The sequence below is a fragment of the Anabrus simplex genome, chromosome 2 (genome assembly GCF_040414725.1).
Source record: "Anabrus simplex isolate iqAnaSimp1 chromosome 2, ASM4041472v1, whole genome shotgun sequence".
In the NCBI taxonomy this organism is placed as follows: domain Eukaryota; kingdom Metazoa; phylum Arthropoda; class Insecta; order Orthoptera; family Tettigoniidae; genus Anabrus; species Anabrus simplex.
This window is the reverse complement of record NC_090266.1, coordinates 490188893-490216271: the sequence shown is the minus strand read 5'-3', so window position 1 is coordinate 490216271 and position 27379 is coordinate 490188893.

Below are 27379 nucleotides of genomic sequence, written 5' to 3'. Positions count from 1 at the left end.
TTCTACTTCATCTTGCATCTCTTCTTGAGATGTTTGCACGGCGGCAGAACGTGTAGTAGACTTAGAAAATGTAGTAAAATCATCAAGCTCTAATGGCAATGAAACATTGAGAGCTTTTTTCTTCTCCTTTTCCTTTATTATTACTATTATTATCAGCATCGTTATCCTTATCATAATCATGATCTTGCCTCTCTTTATCTCGAAATGTGTGCTTAGTAACAGAACTTGTAGCAGGCCTACACAACAAGGGAGAATTAAAAATCTCTCGCAGAGGTGTACTTTTTAAAAATAAATCAGTGTTTGCTTGATTACGGTTGAGCTCTTTATATTTTCTTCTCCATGAAGCTACATTACACGCGGCTTTGTGACGTTGAGCGTTGTATGCATTCTTGAACTCTCTTCTACAATGTTTGCATTGAAAAATTGTCCTACATGATATCTCATGATGTTTCTTGTGATAGCCTCGGGAAAATGTTTTTCCACGCTCTTTGCAAATATAGCTAGAAATAGGTTTCTCAATGACGGACTTTGTCTTCTGCTAACAGATTCTTCTGTAAAAGATACAAGTTAAATTACCAGACACTTGTTGATCTCTACTTCAATGATGCGAACAGCTTAACGATTAACAGTAAACTAACACAAAAGCGTATAACCAAGGTAGTAACAATGAGGTTTAGCCCCGTCAAGATGTCTGCAGTGAGGTTAGCGATGTTCTGTTGTTTAAAAATCCGCGCCCACGTGGGTAAAGATGGCAGCTGTTATCTTGACAGGTGTCAAGAAAGCACGTCGATTTTAAATTCGGCGCCACGACGTGCATAAGGCAGCAATGGGGTTTAGCGCTGTAAAGATGGCAGCAGTGAGATTAGCGATGCTCTATTCTCCTTAAAAGTGAGGCTTGGGTCCGTCAAGATGACAGCTGTCACCGTGACAGCTACAAAAGCACGTGGCTTTGCTTACAAACAAGAGCACGTGGTCGTGACGTCACGGTCACGTGGTATGCTGCGCCGGCACCCGAAGTTCATAATCCACGCCGATGTGATTAGAACTTGCCAAAAAGCACGTATTTTGTAAATTTCGTGCGCGTACGTCGTTAAGAAGTCATTGCTATCTTAGCATGTCTTATCTATGTGCACTAACTAACTAAATTATATCTTATTTTAAATGCAGTAAACTGTCTCAACTACCTTTCAAACCTCGTGACCGTTATTCCGGACGTTTGGCTAGTGCAAGGGATCGAATATCTCAGCCCTCTGTTGTTAGAGTTCTGAAGTAAACATCAAAACAAGCAAGAAGGCAGACTCATTGCCAGGATCATCTGGCAAGTCTGATTTCTGTGTTCATTACTTGAGCAATTTGCTTCATGTGACTTCATAAAATTGTGTGTGCCAAAGAGAGTAACGTATCAGTTTTATAATATGGTAACTGAATAAACAAGTTTACTTGAGCTGCCTAAGCGATGGAATTCAACGTCCAAAATTTTGGACATTAGGTCACAATGGTAATACTTCTTCTGAAGTACATGAAATGTATGCTGATGAGATTTCGTAACTTCTGAATGTTTTGCAAGGCATTACTGGCTTAAATTACACATAAATTCTTCCAAAATGTATACATAGGTTATGCCCTTCAGCATTAAAAATGTGAGGTTCTTTTTAGTACAAATGAGATATTTTGTTTTACTTCTAGGATGCAGAAAAAAATAAATGTTCTGAATGAAACTCATGCCAAGGGGATCCTGGACATGCTCGAAGCTGGAGATCTGTTCGATATTGATATTACAGATGAAAAGGATAATTTTGAAGATATTCCAGCTGCAGTTGGTCAAAGCGTCAGGATAGGACGTATAAAGCTATCATTTAAAGAAGACATGAAAACCCAAATGGGATTCACAGGGCTCTCAGATGTCCTTGGATGTTAAAGTGTTGTGAGAGATCAACTATTGGCAGAAAGCTGGGGAAGAAGTTATTGGTTTAATTGCACAGTTAGGGACTGGTGTGACAACTGTAACAAACGATGGCCACCTGTATTATTATCCCAGAAAATAGTCAATAGAGGTGTCATTCGTTTCCAACATGATTACAGTGATGTTCAAGGTTTTGAAGAGTATGATGATTTTAAAAATTTTGAAAAATACACAAATTTTTATGCCCTGCAGTCTGCTAAAACAAATTTCAAAGGTATCGGTGCCAGTGAAACAAAAGCATTGATTTGCCTACACATAACTGTAGGAAATAAGCCATGGATATGTATAAACGTAGCTGCAAAGTCCGTAGATCTGTACATCATGGCAATCCATCAATATTTCACATCACAGCCTGCAGGGTTGCTAGGTAACATTGCAGTACACATTTTATTGAAATATATTTATGATGATTTGATTTTCCCAAAGAGAAATACCGGTACCTCTTTTTTACAGGTATTACAGACTGCAAATTGGTTTCATTTCTTGGAAGAAATGTAAAAATGTGAAGTCAATCCAGATTATGTTGATTCGTGGGAGTATTTCTTTTGAAGTAGAAAGTCAGTCTAAATTAATTCGCGATTTATTTATACATGTCATTGATATTAACTATTTATACAAACAATTCTGCAATAAAAACTATTTTAAACCTGCATTTTAGTCACTTAAGATTTCATGGTCTTACAACCAATATATTGGACAAGAAAATATTTTTGAAGCAATGGCAACAAACATTTTTTGTTCAAATATGGCTTATAGGAATCCCAAGTGGTCTGCTAGGCAGCAAAAATATTTTTTTCGACGCCAGAAGATAATTCGGGACTGAAAGGGTTAACGGGGGTGAAAAGAAGTGAAAACATAATTCATTTTTTAAATGAGGGTAATTATATCTGAAAAACTGAATGTTACATACGTGGAAATAGATACTTGGAATCTCTTTTAAAAATAAAGAAACATGTTTTTATTTTTCAACTTGAAAGAAGACTTGTCTCACACGTACAGTTCTGGCACATGGTCATCTTAGCCTCGTGGTTTCCAAAGAGTTGGTTTTTTTTTTTTTTTTTTTTTTTTTTTTTTTTTTTTTTTTTTGCGGTTTTTCAGATAATGTCATAGTACAGTGCCGAGGAATGATTACTTTTATCAAATTATGAAATCTACGCGAGCGAAGCCGCGAGTAATTAATTGCTGGTATTGACATAAACGTAAACTGTTTCTGGTTGCCTGTAAAACTGTACTCTCTCCCAGTAATATTCGTTTCTTGCTATTTGCTTTACGTCGCACCGATACAGATAGTTCTTACGGCGACGATGGGACAGGAAAGGGCTAGGACTGGGAAGGAAGCGGCCATGGCCTTAATTAAGGTGCAGTACCAGCATTTGCGTGGTGTGAAAATGGGAAACCAGGGAAAACCATTTTCAGGGCTGCCGACAGTGGGATTCGAACCCACTGTCTCCGAATACTGGATACTGGCCTCACTTAAGCGACTGCAGCTATCGAGCTCGGTAGTAATATTTTACAGTATGCGTATAATAAACACTACAGTACATGCGTAACCATATTTTACAATATGGTTCATTCCTCTTGCTCGAGGACTGGCAATTTTTGTTAGTTTTAATACACTTCACGCCTCTTCATGTACATTATAACACACCTCACTATCATCCACCACAGGAATATGCAATAGTGAATACACCTTTTTATTGCTAAAGTATATACAATATAAACTTCCATGTATTAACTAGACAAGAAACCTGTGATAATGCGCTCCTTCCTTTCGGCCGTTTTTGTTCTCAGGTGTACAGAAATTTTCAGTCCATCACCTTTTGTGTCTAGCGTACCTAGCGGTGGGGGCTTTTCGGGTTAAGTGCACAGGACCCATATTTCGAAGTTGAGAAATCTCAAACGTTTGTGATCAGTAGGGTTGTTTCGTTGACTTCCATGTTGACGTAATCTTAATGACATGCTGCGTTTTATTCTTCGTAGTATTTCTACCATTGCCTCGTTTCTTGCGCTGTTCGAGTTTAGATTAACGAATGAATGTATTTTAATGTTACCAAGACCTATTTGATTTTTACTTGTTCCAGGACGAACAGAAATAACTCTCACTGAATCACGTGTTGACAGGCACGACGTGAATATTCTCCGCCTCCTGTAGCGCTCCTGTAGATCTATAAGCAAGCAGGCGCGCGTTATATCGGCTTAAAGCGTCAGTGCGTTAATATATTCCGACCTTTTTCGGTAGTTGTAAATGCGTAAACTGAAAAGTGAAAAATATTAAGTGTGTAACAAGTAGGACGTATGAGCAAGTGGCCGCGCGGTTTGGGTCTCGTAGCTGTCAGCGTGCATTCGGGAGGTAGTGGGTTCGAAACCCACTCTCGGCAGACTTAAATATGGTTTCCCGTTTCCACACTAGGCAAATGTGTACCTTAAGGCCACGGCCGCTCCCTTTCAACGTCTAGCCCTTTCCTATCGTCGCTATAAGACCTATGTGTGTCTGTGCGACGTAAAGCAAGCTGTAATGTATATACTTCGGCATATGCTTCAAAGTACTACCACTTGCCAATTAACTTACAATTTGGTATATCTTGGGTTGCAAGTCGGGTTACGACAAACAGACGAATGAAACACGATATTTTTGTTCACCCCCAAAATATTCCACTGTTTTCCAAGTGGTCGAACGTTATTCCAGTTCGAAAGATGAATCAATAGTTTCTTTCAGCAATTCAAAAATGAATGTAATTCATCACTTCTGTGCATATATTGCTAAACATGCAAGCAAAGTGACTGAATGTGCAGCGTGGATAAGTTCTCTGCAAAACAATCCAGAGGCGAAAGGAAGTCAATTTTTGGCCTTAACAATTCAGCCAAAAATGCAGCAAATCGTCCAACTATCTCATTTAGCCATCAAATGCATTGTTATTGACTCTTTCTTATATAGAGGAAGTTATCACGAGAGATCTTATTGTACTAGGAGCATTATGGGAAAAATTATTTCAATACTTTCTGGATAGTTTACCTATAATTACTGTTTCTCATGGACTAAGTTGCTGTAGTGAAGATGCTTAGGACTTGGTTCCAAAATATCTTGTTAAACATGCAAGCAAAGTGACCGACTGTGCAACGTTTATCGGTTCGTTGCGAAACAATTCGGAGGCAATTGGTTCACATAATGAACGCCAAAATCCATTTAGCCATGTGGTCGGACGCCTTCAGAGGTAAACGATACATTGCGTAGCTTAAGCAGTTCGCAATTTCATTTCTTTTTGAAAGGTTATAACCGAGTTTGATATGAAGTCAATTTCGTTTGAATTTCTGAAAGGTCACTCAGCTCAACTAAGCACATAAACGTTTGAGTTATTAAGTTACCGACGAACCCGTTTTCGAAATAAATGTCCGTAAGTCATTACTGACTGTAAAATATTCTTATGCATTTTTCACGCATTTCCTTAAAAACAAGGAATACTGTATTTTGTTTTGCAATCAAACACTTACAATAAACACCACCATGATGAATACACTGTTTTAAATCATTCATTTAGACAAGCAATTCGAATTAAGTCTCTTCCAATCCCATTTAGACACATGTTCATAACCAACTGATACCTAGGAATTTTGACAACTGAGAGAACCGCCGTCCCCTTCCATTTCGCTCTCTTAATTTGGTCCTCCCATCCACCCGCTCTATTTATAAGCATCCCTAGATATTCCAGCTTTTCTACCTCTTCAATCCTCTTCCCCCTGGACCACCTATTTCCTTTCGTTCTTCGTCCCTCTATTCTTACGCATTACCATCACCTTCGATTTATTACTGTTAATTTTCAAGGACCACTTTCTGTGCATATTCCGAAATCGCATTCAAGCTTCTCTGCAAACACCCCCCCCCCCTCCCGCCCTGTTAAGGTCAGTAAAATCACGTCATCTGCAAAGATCAAACCTGAGATCTCTAACTCGTTTACTACCGGCACCGCCCAGTTATTTTCTCCATGACCTTGCAGTATGTCGTTTATGAATAGGAAAAATAAGGTCGGCGATAACTTGCATCCCTGTTTTAATCCCACCTTCCAATTTATCGGATTACTTACTAAATTGTTTTCTAGCTTAATGCAACAATAGACGTTCTCGTATATCGGCTCAATTGCTCGGATAATCTTTCTTGACATCCCCATCCTTCCTAATTTTTCTATTAACGCTCTTCTACTCACTGTATCGAACGCTTTTTCGAAATCTATGTTAGGTAGATATACTTTACCTCTTTCTGTATTCAGATAATTTTCGAGGATCATCTTCACTGTCATATTATCTGTCGTCCTTCTACCCTTCCTAAAACCACCCTGAAAAATGGACAGTACCGACTTATCTTCCGCCCAGTTTCTGTCTATTCGCTAGTAGTACTGTGTAAATCTTACTCAAGGAGTCCAGTAATCCCTCTATAGTTACTCGCTAGATGTTTGTTACCTTCTTATAGATTGGGCATATAATCCCTATTTCCCACTCTTTTGGAAACTTACCGCACTCGGAGATCCTGATGAATAGTTTTACTATGTCCTCTATCATCTGTCTGTATTTACCTATTTCTTTCCAAAACAAGTTGTTTATACCGTTTCTTCCCCCCGCCGACCTACCCTTAAGTTTACCTAACACCCCTAGTACTTCTTCTTTTGAAATTTCTTTATCAAACTCATATATCTGTACCTCTATACCTCTCCATAAGACCTTTTCCCCCTTCTCCATCATTCCATTTGTCCTTCTCTCCTAATAATTCGCGGAACTAGTCCACCCCCTTCCCATTTATTCTGTCCCATACTCTCTCGGGTTGACTCATCCTACACTCCCTATTTATTAACTCTGTTCCCTCATCCAAAATTCCTTTCTCTCAACGATTTTACGTTTGTATTCTTTCCTTAATTTACATAAAAACTTCTTTCTCTGCACTCCCTCCGGTTTCTCTATATTCTTTTAACGCTTTCATGATTATTTTACTTAATTCCTTGCACTCCTTGTTGTACAATCATTCCTCCCGTCTCGTCTTCCTTCTCCTGCCTCTGTCTGTCTGTGCTATACTTTTAATTGGGTATTCAATTAATTCCAACGCTCTGTCAATACTGTCTTCTCTCAAAGCTTCTTCCCATCCCCACCTAATTAATTGCAGCTCGTTTTCTATAAGGGCATCTGATTCCCGTTTTATATTTTCTGACCATTTATATTTTATGTAACCTACCCTGCACAACAATCCCTTTTCTCTCAATTTTTTACCTCTCCCTCGCTTCTTTCTATCATAGCCCAGACCGGTGCATGGTGGGATTCAACCCAGTCTCCAATCTCAATCCTCTTAATTCTCCCCAACATGTATTCCGAGCTAATTACCAAATCTATAACGCTTGTACCCTGAGCTGTAATATACATCAACTTCTCTTCCGTATCCCCTTCCCACCAACCATTTAGAATATAGAATTTGCCTGCGGCACAAAATTCCAAGAGTTTTGCCCCGTAACGATTTCTCTCTTTATCTTCGCTTCGTCGTCCTCCCCTCTTTTTCATCTGATCCTCTTTACTGTATATTGGACACAGCTCACCTATCCTAGCATTCCAGTCACCAAATAGCAGCATTCCATCTTCAAATTTCCCGCCTATGATACTAGTTTCCATTAATAAATCCTCAACATTTTTCATTGGCGTGTAAGGAGCTCTTGGGGTGACAGTATATAAAAGCCAAGCATACCTTCTTTTATCTCCCATTCTCCCTCCCCGTATTAAACCTAAACACAGACCACCTCGTCCAACTCGTTCTCGATGTCCTCTATTAACTCACTAATCTCTTCCTTTATTAAAACCACTATCCTGCCCGGTGTTCTTCCCTTGTTACGCTCTTTCCTCTTGAAGTTTTGCTTGACCACACACCCCCTCCGTGTTATCTCCTTTCCTATTTCTAACCACGTCTCTATGAGTGCCACAATGTCAAAGCTTCCCAGCACTTTTTTAACCTCCTCATTACCTAACTCACTTTATAATCCTTCAGTATTTACAAACCCTATCTTCCAGTCTAGTTACAACTTACCCTTCCTTGCATCTCCATTTCCTCCCTTATTTATTACTTCTCGTTACTATGGCCCCCTCTCCTTCTACTTCCATTCCCTCTTTTTTGACATTTTGGGACGCTCTTTGCCGTCCTTGTCCTCAGCACTTTTAATTTTCCTTCCCCACAGATCTCGTGAACTCAGATTTCACCCTTTGTTCATAGCTTCACTTCCTTTTGTTTTATCCCGCAAACCTTCACCTTCGCTATGCACGTGTCCACTGCAAACTATACTTGCCACTTCTTGAGATTCTCCCTCAACCAACACCACCTGGATCCTTGTTTCTGTTCCTGCACTACACTGGCCACTGACTCCTGCCATGAACTCTTCTGTTACATCGCCGCGTCCCACCGCTCGCTCTGCGACCTGCCTGCCATCTTGCCTCGTCTCCATGACTTCTTACTGTTTGAGCTTCTCTTCCATTTATTGCAGCTTCGTCACTGGCGACGGTAGCACCCATCTGCCGTTGGATACCAGCAGCTGTTGGCCCCTGACGTGCGCCCTCAGTCCTTGGTGCCTGTATTTAATTAAATGTCTCCTTAAACTTTTCAAACTCTTACTACCTTCGCTTCCCATGTCTCTTTTAACCCGTATTTTCTCACCTTGTAAATTTCCCGCGTTTCTCAAAACAGTCCGCCATCAAGGTAGATAACAGCTTCACTTTCATTGGTCTGTGCCCTCTCACTTTGCCTACCCTTTCTGCATTATCGATATCCACTTCACCGAATTTGATCTTCGTTTTGTTCTGAATAACTTCCACCACTTCATAAATTATGTCCACTTTGTTTTCTTTCACGTCTTCCTGCTCACCATATATAAAATATACATTTCCTCATACGTTCCTGACTTCTGGTTTCTGCTTCTTTCTTCAGTTTCGACACCTCCTCTTCCGGATTTTTAACTTTCTCTCTCAGTACCACAATTTCTTTCTAATTGCTTCCCGCCTTAGTCATTGACTCCTCCGTTTCTTCTTGAATCCACCTCCTCATATTTTCGAACTCCTAAAATTTGTCCTGGATCATCTCTTTGATCTGGTCTAATGGACAGGCTTCTTTCACTACCTCCTTCACCACCTCCTTAATAACTTCGACGTCATCACAGCTAATATTGCCACTTGTCTTCGGGCCGGGGTTTAATTCCACGCCCCAGTAACTCGTAGCACAGTTATCACAGCTGCCACCAAAACCACCTGTCCCATCTTCCCGAGATCCTCCGTACACTCCATTCCTTTTGGTTGTTTTCTTCTTCATTCTCCATTGCCATCTTCCAATCACCACCCGATATTGCTCTACTCCGATCATATTACTCGGCACTCGCCACTCAGCACGTCCGCTCCCGCTGCTTGTGCGTTGAGCACATCGTCGTTCAATATAAATTACAAGAGGAAGTCAAAGGAGGACGCATATTTCAGGATTTCAAATGGCATTTATTGGATTTCATGAAAGTGGTTAAGTTATTTCTTTATGGTTTATCCATTGACCAAATGTATTTCGAAATATACTGTTTTGGGGACGGTAACTTCGTGTTTCTTATCAAATGAATCAGGTTATGGTACTAGGCATCCGTTACAGCCAGTGTTCACCTGTACTGAGATTTATGCTTAATGCTTGACCATGGCCGTGTTAATTTAAGATCTGAACGTGAAGAGCAGTGGGACAGCATTAACTGAAGTTTACATGACCCACTTCTCGTCAGAAAGACCAGTATTCCTCCTGTTCCTGACAATTCCGTATCTCTCATGCCAGGCGCTGAAGTCCCAAAGAATATTTAAATTATACTTCGGGTTTGGAGTTACAGTGTTTAGAATTAAGTGCGCATGTTTATATTATTTCCCTCATAGTTGAACTTCATTATTAAATTGGCTCATATCGTCGCCATAAGACCGGCCTGTGTCGGTGCGACGTAAAGTAACTTGGGAAAGAAAAAAATTGGTTCATAGGGGTGAAATATAGAAACGTGGTTATTCATTTGTAAATGTTTTAGAAATAATAGTTCTGTTCTCTGTGGGCTAGGACTAAGAATGTAGCAGTCGTGGCCTGAATACAAATACAACCACGGCACATGCCTCAAATGAAAATGGGGAATGCAACCGAAAACCCTCTTGGAGGCTGTTGACCATCTTCTGATGCACGTTTAAAGCTTCACTATCGTGGCACGCAGCACTTCGCTCAGTATTCTTTTTTGCTAGTTGCTTTACGTCGCACCGACACATATAGGTCTTATGACGACGATGGGATGGGTAAGGGCTAGTAGTGGGGAAGGAAGCGGCCGTGGCCTTAATTAAGGTACAGCCCCAGCATTTGCCTGTTGTGAAAATGGGAAACCACGGGAAACCATCTTCAGAGCTGCCGACAGTAGGGTTCGAACCATCTCCCGGATGCAAGCTCACAGCTGCGTACCCCTAACCGCACGATCAACTCGCCCTGTTGGTAATTTTTAATACAATCTTATATCAGGATATCAATAGTTACGTAAAACTCAGTTCACTTACCTTAATTAGTACGTTTTCATACCCACTTCATTACTTTATGGAGTATCGAATGTTTTCTTGTTGTCGTGAATCGTGGAAATACATTTTATGCCAATTAGTCTGAGTTATATTTTTTGTGCCGTCTGTTTGCGTCGTTTGTTTGTCAGAGGAAGTATAAATATTTAAGCAATTGTTGTTTTAAATACATTAAATTAAAGGCATATTTGCAAGAGGGAAGATGTACAGATTCACATTTGCACGGTATTTTCGAAGTTCGGTTATATCTTAAGAGTCCTCGAATTTTCTGATATGCTTTCAATGCCATCACCTTGCCATTACTGACCTCTGAATTCCAGATAATCGTGGCTTGCTGCCTGTATCCATTTTCTACTTCATTCACTGTGATCCAGCTGGAGTAACTATAGCACAGGCATGTTGCACTGCAGACTGTAATAATGCTACGTGTTGGCGGGGTGAAAGATGAATGGTAGCGTTAGCCTACGATTTATTAACTAACTAATTATCACTAACACACGGGCACACAATTACACTAGTCAGCGCTCGCTATCTCTCTCTCTCAAGTCACGCTAGTATTTCGGTCTAACAATTCCGGGCTAAAACGGTTCCACGACACAGTTCACATACACACGCACTGTGCACTATCGCTCTTAACGCTAGAGTAGTTCACGTATAAATTTACTGAAGAACTTCGGCGGCCGCGTATTTAATAGTTTACGCGTGCGCAAAACAGTCACACAATCGCAAGTCTGTTCGTGGTACAGAGTTTGCACTCACACACGAGAGTCCACTGTTGACTACCTAACGTCGATCAGCTGTACTGGTCCGTCAGTTCACACGCAAGCACTCTAGTGCTCCGAAGCACTCACTCCTCGGTGCTGTCCTCACAGAACTGAGCCGTAGAGACTACGCTGCATGCCTTTTATAGGAGGGGGGGGGGGCAGCCCTTTCTCATTCTTCGGACGAGAAGTCCCTGGATCTCTCGGGAAATCGAAGGCTCTGGTGCCGCAAAGAAGCGTCCGAAAGGAGGTCACGGAGTGTGGTCATCGGGTTGGCCTCGCCTATGACTAGCTGTAGCTAAAGCAAGCGGGTCGGGATCTGATCGGTCACGTCCTCTGCGATAGGAAGCTAGATTGGATCGTTCCTCGTAAAGGCTTAATGATACAAAATGGTGACCAACCACACTGCTCCTCCTTAAAACTGCTCGTCCCGAGCTGCTCCACGATACGGTGCGAGGAGATACAGATGGACAACCATAATCTTCCCTCGGGGGGCCGCCGGATCCTGTAGATGATGTTGATCCTAGTGACTACAATGTATGGGCCCCTCACACGGTGACTGAAGCTTCGGCGACTTCCCTTTCGTCCGCACGAGATGGTACAGCCAAACCCGGTCGCCTTCTTGGAATCCCACAGAGTTCGCCAGGATGTCGTAGCGGGCTTTCAGCCTGTCGCTGGCTACTTTCAGGTGTTGTCGGGGATAATCCTGGATATCATTGAGCTGGTCCACCAATTCCTACACGTAGTATGTCGCTGGTTGCTCCTGATCCGATGCCAATACAAACATCAGGTTGCATGGCAGCGATAGCTCCCTTCTGAAGACTTTGTTGGCAATTGTTATGCCTGTTGTCTCTTGGATGGAAGCTCGATAAACCATCAAAAAGAATAGGACCCTCTTATCCAGGTCCCTCTGGCGCGTCGAAACCACCTTCCTGAGGTGCTACTTCGTCAGTCTTCACGAAATTTGCCACCATGCCATCCAACAGGGTAGAGAGGAGTTGTTCAGATTTTGCGAACTTCCAGATGATGTAGAACCTCTTGCATCTGCCCCGAATCGAAGTTCGTGCCTAATCGCTGTGTAGTTTCGTCCGTACACCGAAGCGACAGAATAAATTTTCACCAAGACGTCGGCTACTATCAATGTCTCTTGATAGCGAGACCTCTGGCCACTTATTGAAGTAGTCCATGGCCAGAAGTAGGTAACTGTTCACAACGTCGAATTCGGGGAATGGCCCAGCGAATTCGATGGCGATCTTCTCGAATGGTGCTCCGGCGTTGTACTGCACCACCTACTACGTAAGCCTCTGCTCGCAGTGCGGGTGTCACATATCTGGTATGTCATCGCGACATCGTTTAAGTTCACCCTGTAGTTTCGCTGTCGTACGATGTATTAAGTCTTATTCCCGCTTACGTGGTCGGCAGTAGTGCTCGTATGCAACTCGGTCAGCACTTCTTTTCTCATGCTCCTGGGGATTATAGGCTGGGCAATCTTCTTTTTGCCATCGGTAGACTCCCACACGCGGGTTAGCACCCCATCATTTTCAGATATGTCCACTGGACCCAGTACGCCTTGTATGATCGACTGCGTTCGGCGATGTGCTTCCGTTCTGGTCGCTGTACCGACTCCACATCCCAAAAAATCTGCCCGATATCGTCGTCCTTCCGGCTACTTCCTCAGGGTGGCTCGATCCCAGGCGGCGCTCACGGCCTTTACGTCCACGGTGCCCGCCTGTTCTCCACCTTCTCGCGATGTGCACAATTCCCGGGCCACGGACTCCTGGACATGGCACCGGCGTTGCAGTGTCGCCTTTCTTGTCGGTGCTTGACGGTGAATTCGTGGTCGTTAAGGCGTATCCTCTGAGCTGTGTGCCCCAGGAAGTTACGGAAACTCAGAAGCCAGGTCAGGGTAAAGTGGTCGGTGCACAGATGGAGTGATTTCCCATACAGGTACTTGTGGAAATGCTCCGAGGTCTTCACAATTACTAGCAGTTCCCGACGCGTCACGCAGTGATTCCGCTCGCCTTTTGACAGCGTCTTGCTGAAGAAGGCGATCACCTTCTTCTGGCCGTTCTCCACCTATGATAGCATCCCACAAATTCCCACATCGCTAGCGTCTGTGTCCACGATTGACTTCTCCGCAGGTTTGGGGTATCCAAGGATGGGTGTTGTTCACAGGGGCTCATTCAGGGCACAGATGGCAACCTCCGCCTATGGCGACCGTTGGAACGGCCTTCTGTCCTAGGTGAGTTGCGTAAGTCCCTTCGAGATATCAGCGTAGCCAGCTATGAACTTGCGGTAGTAGGTGCAAAGGCCAAGGAACTTCCTGAGTTTCCGCCTGTCCTTCGGCACGAGCCATTCCCTTACGTCTTTTAACTTCTCTGGATCTGTGGCTCCTCCTTCCGACGGCACGATATGGCCCAGGTAATTCACCTCCTTTTGGAGCAACTGGCACTCTCCAGGATTTAGCTTCAGGCGAGATTCTTCGAAGTCTCTCGGACACACTCCGGAGATTCTCGATGTGTTCCCTGAATGTGCGCTGCACTATAATGACACTTCAAACTTTCACAAATGACTGTAAAATCTCACCCAGGCACTCACAGAGGGTTCTAAGTACCTTGTAGGAGTCCGGCATTCTTCTGCCTTCTGGTGGTGAAGTTTGGGGACATTAGCTTTCAAACTATGCCGGGATAAAGGAAATACAAACTATCACGGCATTACTCGATATCACGGAGTTACCTTATCTCACCCTTGGTTGTAACTATGCAAAAGGTCCTTAGATTTATTTATACGACTCACCCCATCTCTAAAAGCACCTCCATCCTGGCTGACCATGCTTCATAAGTACCGGTAGCAAAGTTTCTCTTCCCTTTCTATCCATTCCTTCTAAAATCAAGCTAGAATTTCCACAGTAGTTTATGCGCATTTCCTCACTCTTTTTTGTTATGTATTTTTAACGAGAATTATTAACTTCCGATACGTTTTGTATGCCTGTCTTGAAAGTGAACTGTCTCATTCTGTTCTGACGATTTTGAACTTCCTCCCTTTCTGATTCCGATACCCGTTTTTGCAGCCTTATTCTCTATTATTATTATTATTATTATTATTATTATTATTATTATTATTACGGAGTTACCCGTGGAGCAGAAGAGGTGAAAGAAGGTGCCGGGATGAATGGGTCTAACTACAATGTCAAGAAAATAATTTAAAAACTTAATTTGAAGGTTATATTTTCGAAAAGCAACAAACTTAACAACTTTTCAGTGAGATAACAATGACATTTCAGGTACAAGACTTAGAAAAATCCAAGATTTCAGAACTTTAACACCCTTGGGCTACAAACCCCTAGTTTTAACATTTTTGAGCTCCCAGCTCAAATTTTACAGACATAAATTTGTTCCGAGGGCAGAAATCCCCTAAATTCATAGAGCACTTGCTCCCAAGATAAAACACTAGCCTTCAAGAGGCATACAGTAATATTACTTTGGAACAGAGCCACCAGGCTCTCAGTTTTCAAGCCTACTCAAGGCAACACCAAAAATATCTTACACCTTTTGGCCTTCCATGGCCCAACTTACAAATTGAAACAGGGGTATCTCATACCCAACCCATAGGGCCGTCGTGTAAAGAGAAATAAGTTAAATAAATGGCCCGAACACAAAATGAAAGTAGGCGAATGCTCGCACTCCTAGATATGAACACTTTAAAAACATAAAGGGCACTAAGCCGAACAAACAGGGGCTACTCCCAAACTATGGAGGTGACTCGTATCAGAATAAATTAGAACATTACGCAAGGGAAGAAAACCAGTTACAAAACGTAGTCACCTCAGACCAATATGAAGGGAAGCTCGAGAGGGTACATCACTCTCTACCCCGATTTACAGTTAAGGATTTTATGAAGTTTTATATTAGCCGACAGAAAGTGTAGGAAAACTAGGTTACATAGTTAATGTTTCGGACCTTTTCCTCAGGTTAAGCTGCGGAGCTAGCAAGAAAGTAAGATGTTATGTGGCCATTACCTTGCTGAAGAACTGCTGCCTGATGAGGCGCCGCCCGCCTCCTGCTTGACACACCCACACTAGGTTAGACGACGATCAATTGGCCAAGAGACGTGAAAATCCGCAGTTCATAAATCCTCAGGACGTTCACGAATAAACCAGCCACACCCTCTCAATTTATTAGTTTACACTCACAATCGAAGAAGGCTGTGATAGGTTGAAAATGAATTGCAGAAATTTGGGATTGGCTAGATTCAAAACTGGCGGAAAGAAAAGATCAATATTGCCAACCCAAAAATAAATGAACATCAATTAGTAAAAAAAAAACTTGTAGTAATAATAATAATAATATATTTTATTGCAGCCAATGGCCAAAAGATATTTACATTAATACACAGCATTAGTCATCTCTGCAGAAGGCTATCATCGATTCGCGCCGACAAGTACAAATCATGGCATAATAACGTTCACAGCTCCTATCTTAGCGTTCACATACACAGTCCGTGTCTGGTTGATGGAATTTCTTTGTTTTACACAGCTTATAATGAAATCCGTGTATTGCAAAGCGTGTGATCAAGTGTCCGAGCTCATATCCTCCTCCTTGCCAGTCTTTGTAAATCATTGCGTCCGTCGAGTAAAATTCGCTCCATATGTCTCTCTTTTTTGCTCTTAATTTCTCTATGAACTGTAGATATGTTGGTGTAGTTGGTAGCGGTAGGTGACAACGGAGATCCTCTACGTAGAAAAGTTCGCGAGTTAACTCATATACAAGCCTTGAAGGCGTATACTTCGAGACACACAGTGCCTTTTTTCAGAAACATAGCTTTCACTTTTTCTAGTTGTTCGAACTGTTTCATTTTTAGATGCGACCATACAATTTCTAATCCATAGGTGATCACTGGTGATACTTTGAGGTCAAATAATTTCAGGGCTGTTTTGATAGACAATAAAAAAAACTTATACCAAACTTCTTTAAATCATAAGTTCTTTCACTTCGCACCAGGGTGCATGATCATAGTTTTTTTGGAGTGACATCTATGGAAGAATGCCCAGACTTCCCGATGAAGGGCAAACAAAACAAGTAGAAATTCACACAGTACAGGAAACTTCACAATAACAAAATTCCATCAGATTTTAGAGGTGACATCTTGTGAGCAAAGGTTTAAGTAGGTCTAGTTTCAAGTCCACAGTTCCTCCAGTGGCGGAGTTCCTTTAGGCGCAAGATTTAAATGTGCGGCGTAGAGGTGTACCTCCCGGTACAGACCCCCCCCCCCCCCAATGTCCTTCCAAGGGGTGACACAGAAGAATTTTGAAAAAAAAAATTATTTCCAGTTGAAGAAAATTTTCTAAGTGTTTTTTGTTTGTTTTATTGATGAGTAGAAACTTGTTAATCTCCAGCTTTAGAGTGTCCTTGTTGTCGTAGAATTTGACATACATGTTGATACGATTAACGGCGAGTCCTGCCGCCGCTGCCGATGCCCAGTTGAGGTCGCCCGGACCCCTCAAGTACCCTCAGATACACCTCTCCCGGTACTATGAGAGGGGTAGTCGTGGTGAAGGACGCCGCAGATTAGAAGTATATCTACAGTCCCCAGATGAGTTGGCAGTGGGGGCGCCGCACTTCGGCCTTTGCCGGGAGATGGACTCCGGCGCGCCGTGCACAAGGATTCTTCCCGGGAGTGGAGTGGGCCCGTACCCCACTTCTGTGGTAGTACGGCGGCGAACGGCTGCGGGGCACTGAAACAGCAAGATCTCGGCGACAGAAAGGTGTTGTAGTAGACTTGAGATTAGAGGGTACGATCTTTATTGGTGAATCTGAGGGGCGGGCGGCGTGGAAGGTTTTTTTATGCCAATAGTGTGGATATGCAGGAGACGAGGACCTGGTAATGGCCACAAAGGAACTGACAGCAGAAAAACCAGAAGGGAAGATCGTACATACAGATCATATATACATAACAAAATCAAATAATTTGGTTCAGAAGGCCGCCCAAAAAATATAACCTTCAAACTGCTGCTAAACGTTGATGGCTAAGTTAACAATGACATTACACAGGTTTCACTTGAGACAAGTGAACTTTAGAGATCCCCTCTGTGGCTGGATTGCTTACTAATACGGTAACCGGTGTCAGAAAATCCAATATTATGCACGGCCCATGAAATCTGGGTGCAAGCTTGCCCGCAGGAACAACGTTCCTAACCATGACTTGATCTCCTACTTTTAAATTGGTGGGCCTCCGTCCACGATCATACCTTTCCCTAATCTTTTCATGAGAAACTTTAAGATTGGCCTTAGCCTTCTCCATAGATCTCTAATATTATCGGGATCTATTGTCCATAGTAGAATATCATTAAGTGACCAAAGGTTAGAGAGCGGCGTGTTAGGCACAAATTTAAACATCAGATAAGCTGGAGTAACCTTATGGGACTCATGAACCGCCGAATTCAAAGCGAAGGCCAACCAATGCAGGGACGTATCCCACTTGGAATGATCATCATGATAATATGCAATGAGAACTGATCTAAGATTACGGTTGACCCGCTCAGCCAGAGATGGTTGAGGATAATTCGCCGATGTAGTTACATGTGATATAGACAGGTCAAAACAGAATTTACGGAAGAGATTGGATGTAAATGCCTTAGCATTATCAGAACTAAATATTGACACGGACCATAGGAAGCAAATATGGTATTTAAACAAGAAATGGTGGACTGAGTGGTAGCCAGCTTAGCTGGAAATAACCAGGAAAACCTAGTGAAACCATCTGTACACACTAGAATGAATTTGTTGGCGTTCCCCTTTTATTGAGGGAAGGGTCCTACGTAGTCGATATAGAGGCGTTCCATGGGGCGCGACGCTTGATGAGAAGATAATAGACCTAGCTTAGTGGACAAGGTGGGCTTACTAAGCCAACAAGATGTACAAGCTTTTACCAATTCTCGAATTTCACCGTCCATACCCTTCCAGATAAACATCTCTCGGATCTTTTCTAGAGTTTTGAAGATGCCTAAATGCCCCCCTAATGGGGTCTCATGGTAGTACTTGAAGATCATAGGTACACGCACAGCTAGAACCATTACTTTCATCTTTTGCTCATGCCTCGACGGGCAACATAAAACCGCATTCCTCAACACATAAGGGACGACATGTTCCCCAGAAGAAAGGGATTCCATAATAGGGGCCAGCACAGGATCTTCGCGTTGACATTTTTCAATATCCCTAAACAACATGGGGGCATCAGTTAGAATGGCATTTACACCCGAAGGTATGAGCGCGGGAAGAAAGGAACTATCTTCCAATTCAGGGTCCTCCAAATCATTAGCAAACATGCGACTTAGTCCATCCGCAGCATCATTTTCAGATTGTCTGATGTGCCTAACATCAAATTGGAAGGCCGAAATTCTGATGGCCCATCGGGCTATACGACCAGTACGACGCGGCCTAGCTAAGACCCAACTTAAGGCTTGGTTATCTGTTTCCAGGTCAAACTTAACATGTTCCGGATAGAGGCGGAACTTCTCTAATGCAAATAAGACTGCCAAACCCTCAAGTTCATAGACGGAATACTTGGCTTCTTGAGCCGATAGTGTCCTAGATGCATAGGCGATGGGTCGCCTTCCGAGTTCAGTTTCTTGAAGAAGCACAGCAGCCACCGCCGACGACGGGGCGTCGGTTTGAACGATGAATTTCTTCGAAAAATCAGGCATAGCAAGGACAGGGGCATAACAAAGTGCTAATTTCAGATTTTCGAAAGCGGCTTGTTGAGGCGGCCCCCACTCAAATTTGACACCTTTCCTACGAAGTAAGTTCAAGGGCGCCGCTCTGTTAGCGAAGTTAGGAATAAATTTCCTGAAGAAATTCACCATGCCGATGAACCTGGCAATACTTTTGATGTCCTTAGGAGGTTTGAAATCACGGGTGGCCTGTGTTCTAGAATGATCAATGGATATACCATCGGGCGACACAATATGCCCTAGGAATGACATTGAAGGCTTAGCGAAAGCTACCTTAGATAACTTCACAGTTAACCCTGCCTTACGAAGACGATTAAGGGCCTCTTTTAGATGATCAAGGTGTTCTTCAAAGGTATCAGAAAATACGACGACATCATCAATATAATGGTACAAATATTCGAATTTGATGTCGGAGAAGACCCTATCTAGCAGTCTAGTTAGCACAGCTGCCTCCGTGGGGAGCACGAAAGCCACGCGGTTGTACTCACACAAGTTCCAATCTGTGGCAAAAGCTGTTAGATGTTTTGATTCTTCAGCTAGAGGGATCTGATGATTGTACGCCTGATTAAGGTCTAAGATGGTGAAGAACTTAGCTTTCCGAAACCATGAAAAACAAGAGTGAAGGTCGGGAAGAGGCACAGATTGTAACACCACCTTCCGATTTAAAGCCCTATAGCCAATCACAGGCCTGAAGCCACCTTGAGGTTTCGGAACTAGGAAAATGGGCGATGAATACGCTGACTTAGAGGGTCGAATGATACCATCCGTTAACATCTGATCGATGATCTCCTCGGGAACATTCATTTTAGGAGATAGCCTATAAGGTGGAAATCTAACCGGGATCGAATCGGTAACCTCAATCTTATATTCAATAAGGTCAATAACACCAAGAGTTTCAGAAAATATATCCGGAAACGACTGACACAATTGACGAATACTATCAGCCTGCTCCTCAGGTAGATGTCTAAGGTCTAACAACATCTCATCCTGGGTAGGCGAAACAGATGAACATGATGCAGAATTACACTTAAGCAAAGGAATTTTACAGTTACTAGCAAATTTGAATGTGCACGACTTGCTCTGAATGTCGAGCACTAGACCAGTATGAGACATGGAGTCTGCTCCTAATATTATGGGGCAAAACAAGTGCTTAGTCACGAACAGTTATACTTTCCAAGTAAATTTAGAAATCCGAATTTTGGCAAAGATGAAACCTAACATTAGTAAGGGAGAGGAATTGGCCGAAATGCATTGAACCAAAGATGAACGATAGTAAGAAAATATACAAACAGACTTTAATTTTGAGTACCATTCTTCCGAAATAATGGAACAAACACTCCCTGAGTCTAATAGAGCGGTAACGGGTTAACTATTCAACTCAATCTTGAGAAAAGGTACAAGTGCGTGGGACTCCGCCGCAATCCTAAGGCATTCTTTAGGGCATTCAATTGCGGGCTTAGAAGAACTTCTACCCTGTTCCGTGCTTTCGGTGGTTTTAACCGGAGCTGAGCCTTGGGAAGATGAATTTGCCGACTCAGCCGATGCCACTAGTCACTTTCGATTATTCGAGTTGGTGGAGGTTGCACCAGAAGTTGAACAGGAGGCGGTGCTATTGGCATTAAGGCAATTCTTGGCGAGGTGATCAAAGGAGCCACACTTTAAACATCCTTGTGATGAACCTGCTCCATTCTTTGTCCCACTGGATTTAATCAAAGAGCACTTGTTACGCAGATGATCTGTCGACCCACAAGCATAGCATTTGCGGGTGGTGAAAGTTCGGCGAGGTTGAGGCCGAAAGTTGTTCGAAGACGGAGGGGGGCTCCTTAGCGACTCGTAAGTTGTCGGCATACATAACTCCTTCGGCTGAGAACGCCATAGCCTCTAATTCAGCAAAAGTTTGAGGACGCGACGCAAAACACAAGTACGACCTGTAGGGTGGGGAAATCCCTTCAACAATTGTCCGCACTATTTGATCTGCAGGGAAATGAAGAGCGAATACCCTGGTGTAGAACTTGATGTCCTGGATGAAGTCAGCGAGATTTTCATCCAGTCCTTGTACTCGGTAATAGTATTTCTGTATTAGAGAGGACATTGCCCTAGCCGGAATGAAATTCGCCAGAAGGTGTGCATGGAAGTTTTCTATAGAAGATTGCTCAGCTATGGCTCTGACTATTTTGTCCGAGAGGACACCTATGGAGTAAGGGTAAATAATTTGAAGAATTTGAGAAGAAGAAAGAGAAAACACTAGAGCGTGATCTTGAAATTCAACTAAGAATATTAAAAATGAAATGACATCATTAGTAGAATCAATAGAAAACTTAGAAATTCCCCTAAGTAACATAGCCAAAGGGTGAGGAAGGCTACTGAACCCGGGTGACATAGTAGGTAACGTCCTCGGGGGTGAAGAAGCTTCAGAGACAGCATTATTTAAAAACAATTATTATTATTATTATTATTATTATTATTATTATTATAGCATTGGACAATATTTTAAATATTTGCATTTATCATTTAAGTACACAGTTGTAATTAGTACTTGAGTGCAATTTCCTTTAAGGTTCTGTGTACTAATGTAAGCAGTTGAAACATGCGTGATGCAATTTGTGCATTAGGCCAGTTTGAACCGTGCTTTTCAGGGGCCGTGGTTCTTTTGTTCCTGTTGCTTCTAATTAGAGGCTTTGGGCATTGTAAAACCTAATAACGTTGTTTCTTTTTTTTCAATTACGTTGGACGAGATATGGGGAGGAAATGACCGTGACCACTTTATCAGATACCATCATGTCAGTGAAGTAAAGAGGAAAGTCACCGAAAACCACTCTTCAGTGGCTGGAATAGAAACTGAGCCAGTCGGGTAGGGAGTTAGTTCGTTGATCTCTTCTCTAAGATACGAGCCACGGATTCAGACCTGCCCTGCCCTTCCATTCCAGTCATCCTAAATAGAGCCTGGACTCTCGATTTCATATAAAACGCAGGAAGTTAATGTTGAAAAGAAATGTTGCTGTAATCCTTTCATGCGTAAGTCTGGACTTCAACTACAGCAAGATCTCAGAATCAATCAGCAGCGAATATGGAATATCAAGTTACCGTGGCATAAGATCTATTCTCGCAGCTCTGGTTATCGATTGGTTTTATGATTCTCCTTTTAGCGCGCACGGCTATTAAAGAGTTAGACCACGTTATTTGCTAACTGTCTTGCTGGTACTGTATATGAATTGTTATGCTGACATATTATTTTGTGTTTTATCCAGTAAATGTGCTGTTGGAGAGAAATACCGACTTGCACATGTTATCAGCGTATTTTGGATCAGTTTATTATTAGAAAAATATATATATTGCTACATTACTTCCGTGTGCTCTCAGTTGACTTTAGGATTTGAAAAATGATTGGGACGAAGTTGTTATATCGGCTAACGCAGAGTTAGAAAGAGAATAGTGTTAGTGAGAGTGATGTGAAACGTGTCAACATTATCGAGATTGGCACCGTGACCTAATCGGACATTAATGTGTATATAATATATCTGTTTAGCCGGGGAACATAATATACACCAGGTCTGTGTGTTTAAGGGGTGGAGGGAGGGGCGTTTCCACATTGTTTATCTGTGTAATTCGACACGAGCAGACTGTACGCCCCTCAGCGTTGTGCGCTTCGCGAGATAAGTGATTTAATTGGTTTTTCATTAGTTCGCATCACGGTTAGATGCGAGTTTTTGTAAACTCTAACACGTACCCCATATTAGCACAGGAAATTGTTTCTAGAAATCCAATGTAAAGAATAGTAGATCCATTGAAGAGTAATCAAGAAGTTGATCTTCTGTGAATGAACACTCAATGGCCAGTGGCAATTCTAGTTCCTCTTCTTAAGCGAATCGCGTAACGTTCACATTTCTTCATGCCCTTCTTGCTCGGGTGGTTGGCGGCTACATATGTAGACTTTTAGTACATAAATATTTAACAACTTTTCACACATTGAACCTGATGGAAAATGACTAAATATTTAGCCACCTAATTCCAAAACAACTGTGATGATAAGCAGTCAAAACACACTTTTCCGATCAAAATTACACCCATTTGAACTACATTAACACAGTATTTTGCAGATCAGGGATGCAAATTAAGTTGTCCATACAGCGACTTGTAACGTGTTAGTTTTCTTTGTAATTATAGGAAAATAAAACCATGCCTATTAATATCGAGTATATCGAATATTTTTAAAAGGTCGGATTTTCTTGCGATTACACTGTACTCCAACATTTCATTGAATAGTGTGAGGAGAAATGAAATGGCGTATGGCTTTTAGTGCCGGGAGTGTCCGAGGACATCTTCGGCTCGCCAGGTGCAGGTAGTTTTGATTTGAAGCGCGTAGGCGTAGCCCCCATGCCAGCGAAATTAACCAATGACGGTTAAAATTCCAGACCCTGCCGGGAATCGAACCCGGGACCCCTGTAACTAAAGGCCAGCATGCTAGCCATTTAGCCACTGAGCCGGACAGTTTGAGAAGAGCTTCGTTGTCACAATCGAATGTCGGTGTTCCTCTCCCATGCCGGGTGTCTTCACTCTCTCGCTTCATTGTGACGTTCGTTTGGTACGTAAACTGCTCGAATTTCAAACAAGCGAGCCTAACCTTTTGTTAAGTAATTCATGTCAGCTTGTAGTTTCTTTCCTCTCAGCCTTTTTTTTCAGTTCGGCTCATTTTCTGTGTGATATGAACCCTGTTGCCTTTATGTAATGTACGTGTTTGTAGGTATATTGTTGGCAATATGGTCTACACATACCGAATACCATACCTTCATTGAAAAAAATAAAGAACAAGCGAGCCGGGCCGCACAGGGCTAGCATCAACGGGCGTCAAGCTGAGCAACTTTAGAATAGTTGAAAACCCCGTTCCAGTCACTCCAACTAATCTTAATTTCGTGTTACAGCCGGGAATTAAAACCGACCATGCGAACGGGAACTACTATACTAGTTCCTGGACCACGACGACTTCTGGATAAGGAGACACGCAAAGAAGCTTACAGATTTACATGGCTGTTGATATCGTGATCATAGCCTAGGGGCTCACTACGAATACGGCGAATATGGAACTTCAGTTTTTATGTGGACTCCAAAGCACAGAGACGTGACTTTCCATATAAAAAATCCAAAGTGCGTTTGTTGTGATTTAAACAACGGCCGTCGGGTGATTTTACCGACCAAGGCAACTGACCGACACTCTGTAGAGCACGTAGAGTAACAGCAGTGGTATGAGGTCGAGAGTTTATCCTGTTGGAAAACACTCCCTTAAATACTGCGAATGAATGGCAGCACAACCGGTTCAATCACCAGCCTGACGTACAAAGCCACTGGCCAGGTGATTGCTGCTGCTGTCGATGGAAATCGCTCCCCAGACCATAATTCGTTATGTCGGTCCCGTCCAGTATGTCGACGTGACAGATAACTTGATTCCAAGGGCTCACATGGCCTTTTCCTTACCAAACTACGGCCATCATTGGCACCAAGACAGAAACGTCTCTCATCTGAGAACACAACAGATCTCGACTCCGCCCTCCATTGAGCTATACCTTGACACCACTGAAGTCGCAGATGACATTAATTCGGAGTTAGTAGCATGAGCGCTACAGAATGTGTGGCTCGGAGCTGTCCCTCGAGTTATCGATTTGTTACACTTCGCTTTGTTACTCTGGTGCCAACTGAAGCTCTAATGTCTGCTGAAGATGCAGTACGACCCACGACAGCCATACGGCGATTACGGTGGTCTTCCCTCTCCGTAGTGCCTCATGTGCGGCTGGAGCACAGTCTTCTTGAGACAGTGCCTTCCCGTGACCGGTGTTGCCAACACCGGTCACTGTGGATACATTCCTGCCAAGTCTTTCTGCAGTTTCGCGGAGAGAACATCCACCTTCTAGTAGCTCTATTACACGACCTTGTTCAAACTCAGTATGCTGCTAATACTGCGTTCTTTGTCTCTTTAAAGACATATTTGACTCTCACCTACCTCACAACGTTAACACTGGACGATTACTAACGCTCACGAAGTGTACAGCGCTTATTAAAAGCAAACTTGCTTTGCGAGATCATAGGGGCGCTACTAGCACCACTCTTCGTCCACTAGCGCGCAAATCTGAATAGGCGTCATCTTTCATTGTGCAAACACGCCTCCCGATTTCGTTTATCTAACACAACTCCTTATTAGTTTTGGAATTTCATTTTCCACCTGTGTACGTCCTAGGCCTTCTGGATTGAACTTTGTTACATACAGTACTGCAGTTGTGTTAATTGGTAGCATATAAATGAATAAATTTGTTTACCGGGCGAGTTGGCCGTGCGGTTAGGGGCGCGCAGCTGTGAGCTCGCATCCGAGAGATAGTGGGTTCGAACCCCACTATCGGCAGCCCTAAAGATGGTTTTCCGTGGTTTCCCATTTTCACACCAGGCAAATGCTGGGGCTGTACCTTAATTAAGGCCACGGCCGCTTCCTTCCCATTCCTAGGCCTTTTCTGTCCCATCGTCGCCATAAGACCTATCTGTGTCGGCGCGACGTTAAGCAAATAGCAAAAAAAAAAAAAAGTTTCTTTCGAAGGCATGAGCACGGACCATCCTCGAGTGGTGTGAATGGAAAATTTCATAGCGAGTTTCTTCCCAGTTCTGAAACCGATCATAGAAGTACTGCTCGTCATCGCCTTTTCTTGCTGTGCTATTTTAACATTCTAAGGCAGTAACATGTTCAGGTGAATTAATACGAGCTGAGATCCAAACTTTTCTCCTGCATACTACAAAGAGGTACATGGTACTCTTTTGCGCTGGGACCGTTTCCACTCCTCGCGGTGACTTTTAAGGTAGGTCCTTTTGTACTTATATCTCATCTGCTTGAATTTCAGTGTCTTACATTTTCGAAATACCCTGTACTTTGTTTTAACATTCTGGGTATTTGAATATTGTAACCTGAATTTATTCACATATTTTTTGGTAAAAAACAGTATACCTACGTTACATAAATACTTATAGTGTGCAGTGCTTAATGGTGGATCGAATTTTACGTTGTACTTAGAAAAGCAACGAATTTGAAGGCGCTTGGGAAATATGAACTTAAGAGCCCTCTTTTCGAAATTCTCTCCTCTACATCTTTACCAAATTCATTATCAAACCTCACGACGCTGAATTAGTGATGGGTCTTGACCTACCATGGGACCGCTGCTCAATCCGAGGGCCTTCAAATGCAGAGGTGATATATGTTCAGCTTGATGAATCCTTTCTGTTAATCCTTTCGATTGATCCTTTCTAGACCGAGACGCTGCCTCATTGTCAAATAGCTCCACAGTTGTTCTAATATAAGCCTAGTGGACTTCGAACCAGCTCTCAGATCTAGATAAAAATCCCTGACATGGCCGGAAATAGAGCTTCGAGTTAGGCTCGCTATCCGTAGACCACTTTTGAGGTAGTCCTTTTCTTTAACGCGCTTAGGTTAGGGCTATTATTTTAGCTGAGTTAAATAATACAGAACCTACCATCATAGCACTATGTAGAAAAACATATGCCATGGTAGATCTGTAATTATGTTTCTGAATTGGAGGTGTCTACTAGTAGTTGCGTTGTAATTAACATTTCATTACGAATTAGGTGCGAATTTTCTTTGGAAACGGAGTTTCTTAGTTCCTATTTTTTGAAGAATTACTATGCTGTATAAATCCAGGAAACCTTTTGCTTGAAGAACATCAGGCTATGCTATTAATCGCTAAGGAACTGTCATTCTGTTAATTGTTTTCTAACTAACAAGGTTTGTAGTCCTTAATTTTAATTTATGTTGAACACTGTCATCAGACCACATGATTGTAACTAAGGTTATTTTCTGACAACACTGTTTTAAAACGACTACGAATCACTAAACATCGGAATTATATGGAATTATATCTGTATACTCTATACAGGGTGAAGCGAAATTCGCGCACTCGGGCGTCGCAGCGCAACTCCTCACATGCCAGCAATAAAAAAAATGTCTCTCACAAAAGTTGGCCCTGCGAGTATATCAGACAGAAAAAGGACGTTGAAGAGTAGCAATTTGGCAACACTGTAACCTCATGTAGGGTAACTACCTCTGTCAGCACGTATTATTCGTGCTGTGTAGTTGGTGCAGTGGATAGAGTTTTGGGTTAGCATGCAGGAGGTCGAGGGGTCGATCCTGGGTTGAAGGGTTTATTTTTTATTTCGTAAATGTAGTCCAGGTGGTATGGTATCTGTCATCTTAATCGTCAACAGCGATTGCAGCGGGTCCTCTAGACACCATTTTCACTTACATACTACTATCCTCGAAATGGACGAACATTCGTTTTCATCGGTCAGCTTTGAAAGATGCCC